A 7137-nucleotide genomic window follows, 5' to 3' on the forward strand; every position below is an offset into this window, starting at 1 on the left:
GGGGGGGGTTAAAATAAGATGACCCTCGGGCTCCGGAAACCCAAGGGAAAAAGAGGCTAGGTGGCAAATGGTAAAACCAATGTTGGGCATTGCTGGAAAAGCTTTAATCAAGGCGAACTATCAAGGGGTACCCATTATAGCCCAACCGCGTAAGGGACGCTCAATCCGGGAACATAACACCGATATGACGGAAACTAGGGCGGCAAGAGTGGAACAAAACACTAGGCGATAGGCCGAGCCTTCCACCCTTTACCAAGTATATAGATGCATTAAGATAACATAGCAATATAATGATATCCCAACAAGTAAATAAATGTTCCAACAAGGAACGGCTCCAACCTTCACCTGCAGCTAACAACGCTATAAGAAGGGCTGAGCAAAGCGGTAACATAGCCAATCAACGGTTTGCTAGGACAATGGTGGGTTAGAGGTTCAATCATGAAATTGGGAGGCTGACAAGCAAATGGTAGGCATCGAAGCAGTGGCAAGCAAAAGAGCGAGCAAACTAGCATAGCAAAGATAGTAGTGATTTCGAGGGTATGATCATCTTGCCTGCACAGTTGTCAGAGTTGACTGGATCCTCACAAGCAAACTTAACGGGCTCCTCGGTAGCGAACTCGTCTCCCGGCTCTACCCAAAGACAAACAAGCAACAAGGATACAATCAACCACGGGCAAGACCAAGCAATATGATGAAATGACGATATGCTATGCGGGATGCGATGCGGGATGCAAAATGCAAGATATGACAGGAAATGCATGAACCTGGCATCAACTTGGAAAACCAAGTGTGCCACTGGATAGAGGGTATGAAATCGCTTGAAAACGATATAAAGATCATAGGAATCGGAGCTACGGTTTAGAAATGGCAAGCGTTTTAAGATATGACACCGGTATGCGATTTGCAGCAAGTAGGCATCTAAATGCAACGAAATGAACATGCTACAGCCATCAAACATGAAAACAAAATACATGGCAGTGATGTACACAAGATGGTTGACAAAACACTAGCACTGAGCCATAGGCAAATTCATCCATTAAGAGGTTCAAACAAGCGTGGCTAAAACGCAAATGCAAAACAGATTTCAGACTTAGTGAAATTAACACTAGTCTGAAATTTCAGATCACGATGCTCTCTTCGGAGCAGCAAAACAACATGATACAAAACCTGAACATGACAAGTACGAACATGGCATGGAGCTACTCAACAAGCTTAATAAAACACCCAAAGTGACCTGGGGCCAAAAGGGTTCACAAAATACTCTACCGAGCTCACGAACATAGCTCGAACACAATCAGTTTTCAGACTTAGTGAAAACTGAGACACGCTGAAATATAACTCACGAAGGCATGTAAACGAGCTCGATGCACTCACTACGGTGCAAGTCATGGCAAGGAAAGCATATAACCAGCAAGAAGGCACAAAGTGCTAGCTACACATGGCAAGAACAAAGGCATAGCATGCATGGAACACTAACGGTAGCATCGGCAAAATCGCAAACAAGTTGACGATCTGCCCAGATTAACAACGAAGCAAAAGTTGAGCTCGATTGAGTCAACCTAGAGCACTCCACATATGCCAACAAAGACATGGCTGGATAGAGCATAACATAAATATCAAAACTCCCTTACTGATCATCCTCAAAAGAGGCACGGATCACTAGGAAACAAGCTGGACATATAGCATCATGAACTAAAATATCCCAGACTTAGTGAAAATCACTAAGTCCCTGAAATCTGCAATCTCAGGTACCTCTCTTCGCAAGCTTTCACAAGACAACACACACATCCTAAAAATGCATGGGTGGCACCTCTGGAAAGAAGACAAAATGCTTAACAATTCATCCCAAAGGGGCACAGGCATATCATGCACGAATTAAACATAACAAAAATGACAAAAGTGCATGATGAACTAACGGATCTGCAATTTAACTCATGAAGCCTCCTTCTAACAGCATTTTGGGTATCAAGATGACCTCAAATGCAAATGATGCAATGGAATGAAATGATGTACATGTCGAGGCGAAGATTATGACATATCATACGCCCAAAACGGAGCTACGGTTGCGGAGATACAAGCAGTGAAAGATAGCACGAAAAATTAGGGTTTCGGGGGAGAGAGGTCAACCGAAAACTCAGATCCAGATCGGGATCTCGCGGGTACTGTTCACCGGCGCGTTTCCCGGGGATGACCAGCGCCGGAGCTCGTCGGTGCCGGCCGGAGTGGGGGAAGAGGAGGCCGGGGTGAGGGAGAGGAGGCCGGGCGGCGCCGGAGGAGGAGGCGGCGACCGCGGGCGGCGGCGTCCGGGGCGGCGCCGGCCGGTGGCGGGCGGCGGGGCCCGGCGCGGCGGCGGCCGGTGCGGTGGCGGCGACGGCGCCGGTCGCCGGAGGTCGGGGAGGCGGCGGCGCCCGAGAGGAGGGAGAGGCGCGGGGGCGCGGGCTCGCGGGGGCCCCTCCTGGGCCTCCCGGGCCGGGACGACGGCGATGTGGGCCTCGCCCACGTGGCGGCTGGCGAGCGGGCGGCTGCGGCGGCGGACGCTGTCCGGCTGGGGCGGACACGTCCGTCGGTGGAGATCTCAGTTTTTTTTAAAACTAGGGTTTCGGACGGGGGAAGAAGAGATCCGAATGGAGGGGGTATAAATAGGCATAAGTGGAGCTAGGAGAGTCCAAATGAGGTGCGGTTTTCGCGCACACGATCGTGATATGATCTTGATGTTTGGTCTCTCTCTCTCTCTCTCTCCTTCTTGAGGTGATATGATCTTGATGTATCGTGAGCTTTGCTATTATAGTTGGATGTTTTGATGTTTCTCCCCCTCTACTCTCTTGTGATGAATTGAGTTTTCCCTTTGAAGTTATCTTATCGGGTTGAGTCTTTATGGATTTGAGAACACTTGATGTATGTCTTGCATGTGCTTATCTATGGTGACAATGGGATATCACGTGATCCACTTGATGTATGTTTTGGTGCTCAACTTGCGAGTTTCGTGACCTAGTGAACTTATGCATAGGGGTTGGCACACGTTTTCGTCTTAACTCTCCGGTAGAAACTTTGGGGCACTCTTTGAAGTTCTTTGTGTTGGTTGAATAGATGAATCTGAGATTGTGTGATGCATATCGTATAATCATACCCACAGATACTTGAGGTGACATTGGAGTATCTAGGTGACATTAGGGTTTTGGTTGATTTGTGTCTTAAGGTGTTATTCTAGTATGAACTCTATGATAGATCTAACGGAAAGAATAGCTTCGTGTTATTTTACTATGGACTCTTGAATAGATCGATCGGAAAGGATAACTTTGAGGTGGTTTCGTACCCTAAAATAATCTCTTCATTTTTCTCTGCAATTAGTGACTTTGGTGTGACTCTTTGTTGCATATTGAGGGATTGTTATATGCTCAAATATGTTATTATTGTTGAGAGAACTTGCACTAGTGAAAGTATGAACCCTAGGCCTTGTTTCCTAGCATTGCAATACCGTTTGTGCTCACTTTTATCATTAGTTACCTTGCTGTTTTTATATTTTCAGATTACAAAAACCTTTATCTACTATCCATATTGCACTTGTATCACCATCTCTTCGCCAAACTAGTGCACCTATACAATTTACCATGGTATTGGGTGTGTTGGGGACACAAGAGACTCTTTGTTATTTGGTTGCAGGGTTGCTTGAGACAGACCATACTCATCCTACGCCTCCCACAGATTGATAAACCTTAGGTCATCCACCTGAGGGAAATTTGCTACTGTCCTACAAACATCTGCACTTGGACTCCCAACAACGTCTACAAGAAGAAGGTTGTGTAGTAGACATCATGTGTCATAATAAACGGAACGGTGGAAAGTTGCATGGTAATATATCTCGGAATGGCTATGGAAATGCCATAATAGGTTTGTATGGTGGTTGTTTTGAGGAAGATATATGGAGTCTTATGTGTGATAGAGCGTATTGTATCACGGGGTTTGGATGCACCGGCCAAGTTTGCACCAACTCTCGAGCTGAGAAAGGCAATGCACGGTACCATAGAGGCTAGCAAATTGCAGAAAGGTTAGACTGTGTATGATCCATGGACTCACATTAGTCATAAAGAACTCATATACTTATTGCAAAAGTTTATTAGCCCTGGAAGCAAAGTACTACTATGCATGCCCCTAGAGGGATAGATTGGTAGGAAAAGACCATCGCTCGTCCCCGACCGCCACTCATAAGGAAAGCACTCAAAGAACACCCCATGCTTCAAATTTGTCACACAATGTTTACCATACGTGCATGCTACAGGACTTGACAACTTTAACACAATTATTTCTCAATTTCACAATTGCCACTCATTGTTCGAAAATCCATCAAATCTTTACCCAAAAACTTGAGAACTTCACAACACAAAACTCAACAGAAAATCTCATAAGCTCCGTTAGTATAAGAAAATAAATCACCACTTAAGTTACTGTAATGAACTCATTATTTATTTATATTGGTTTTAAACCTACTGTATTCCAACTTCTCTATGGTTCATACCCCCCGATACTAGCCATAGATTCATCAAAATAAGCAAACAACACACAAAAAATAGAATCTATCAAAAACAGAACAGTATGTAGTAATCTATAGGTTTCGAATACTTATGTAACTCCATAAATTCTACCAAATTAGGAAGACCTAAATAATTTGTATATTGATCTACTGCAGTTGGAATCTGTATTTTATCGCTCCCTAGTTAAAAATGAAAATTATTCTCGTGAGTGCATACTTTCTGTTTTTTTCAGCAAGATCAAATAACAATCATCCAAGAAGATCCTAAAGGCTTTACTTGGAACAAACATAAATTAAAACATAAAAAGCAATCATAAGAGAGGATAGATTATTTATTTATCACTAAACAGGAACAAAAAGCAAGAAACACAAAAAAAATTGGGTTGCCTCCCAACAAGCGCTATCGTTTAACGCCCCTAGCTAGGGATAAAAACAAGAATAGATCTAGGTATTGTCATCCTTGGTATGCAATCCATAAGTGGCTCTCATAATAGATTCATAAGCTAATTTAATTTTCTTTCTAGGAAAGTGTTCCATGCCTTTCCTTAATGGAAATTGGAATCTAATATTTCCTTCTTTCATATCAATAATTGCACCAATTGTTCTAGGTAAAGGTCTACCAAGAATAATAGGACAAGTATGATTGCAATCTATATCAAGAACAATAAAATATGCGGGCACGTAATTCCTATTTTCAACAATAAGAACATCATTAATTCTTCCCATAGGTTTCTTAATGATGGAATCCGCAAGATGCAAATTTAAAGAACAATCGTCAAATTCACGGAAACCTAGCACATCACACAAAGTTTTTGGAAAAGTGGAAACACTAGCACCTAAATCACATAAATCATAGCATTCATAATCTTTCATATTAATTTTAATAGTAGGTTCCCACTCATCATAAAGGTTTCTAGGGATAGAAACTTCTAATTCAAGTTTTTCTTCATAAGATTGCATTAAAGCATCAACGATATGTTTAGTGAAACCTTTGTTTTGATCATAAGCATGAGGAGAATTTAACACAGATTGCAACAAGGAAATACAATCTATCAAAGAGCAATTATCATAATTAAATTCCTTGAAATCCAAAATAGTGGGTTCATTGCTATGTAAAGTTTTGACCTCTTCAATCCCACTTTTACCAAATTTTGCATCAAGATCTAAAAACTCTAAATCATTGAGACGCCTTCTAACTAAAGTTGACTCATCTCCAATCCCATATTTATCAAGATTCATATTGGCAAACAATGATATAATAGGAGACACACCAATCACTTTTAGATCTTCATCATTATTATCATGAATACTAAAAGAACATGCTTTCACAAAGCAATCTTTCTTAGCACACATCCTAGCGGTTCTTTCTTTGCACTAATCAATGGAAATTCTCATGGCTTTGAGAGACTCATTGATATAATGCTTAGGTGGAATAGATCTAAGTTTCAAAGAGTCAACATCAAGAGAAATTCTATCCACATCCCTAGCCAACTCATCAATCTTAAGCAATTTTTCTTCAAGCAAAGCATTGAAATTCTTTTGCGAATTCATAAATTCTTTAACACTAGTCTCAAAATCAGAGGACATCTTATTAAAATTTCCATAAGATTTGTTGTAGGAATTACCATAATTATTAGAGGAATTACTAGGGAACGGCCTAGAATTAAAGTTTCCTCTATACGCGTTGTTACTAAAATTGTTCCTTCCAAAAAAATTCACATCCATAGATTCATTAATATTCTCAATCAAAGTAGACAAAGGCATATCATTAGGATCAGAAGAAACACTCTTATTAGCAAACAATGTCATAAGTTCATCCATCTTTCCACTCAAGACATTAATCTCTTCTATCGCATGAACCTTTTTACTAGTAGATCTTTCGGTGTGCCATTGAGAATAATTAACCATAATATTATCTAGGAGCTTAGTAGCTTCTCCTAAAGTGATTTCTATAAAAGTTCCTCCCACGGCTGAATCTAAAAGATTTCTAGAAGCAAAATTCAATCCAGCATAATTTTTTTGTATAATCATCCATAAATTCAAACCATGAGTAGGGCAATTACGTATCATTGATTTCATCCTCTCCCAAGCTTGTGCAACATGCTCATGATCAAGTTGCTTAAAATTCATAATATCGTTTCTAATAGAGATGATCTTAGCGGGAGGAAAATACTTGGAGATAAAGGCATCTTTGCACTAATTCCATGAATCAATACTATTTTTAGGCAAAGAAGAGAACCAAGTTTTAGCACGATCTCTAAGCGAAAATGGAAAGAGCTTCAATTTAACAATATCATTATCCACATCTTTCTTCTTTTGCATATCACATAAATCAACAAAGTTGTTTAGATGGGTAGCGGCATCTTCACTAGGAAGTCCAGCAAATTGATCTTTCATGACAAGATTCAGCAAATCAATATTAATTTCACAAGATTCAGCATCGATAAGAGGAGCAATCGGAGTGCTAATAAAATCATTGTTGTTGGTATTGGTAAAGTCACATAATTTAGTACTTTCTTGATCCATCGTGACAAACAATCAATCCAACACACAATCACACAAGAGGGAAGCGAAAGAAGGCAAATGGAAAAGGGCGAACGGAAAAGAGG

Source organism: Triticum dicoccoides, chromosome 4A, assembly GCF_002162155.2.
Source record: "Triticum dicoccoides isolate Atlit2015 ecotype Zavitan chromosome 4A, WEW_v2.0, whole genome shotgun sequence".
Classification (NCBI taxonomy): Eukaryota; Viridiplantae; Streptophyta; class Magnoliopsida; order Poales; family Poaceae; genus Triticum; species Triticum dicoccoides.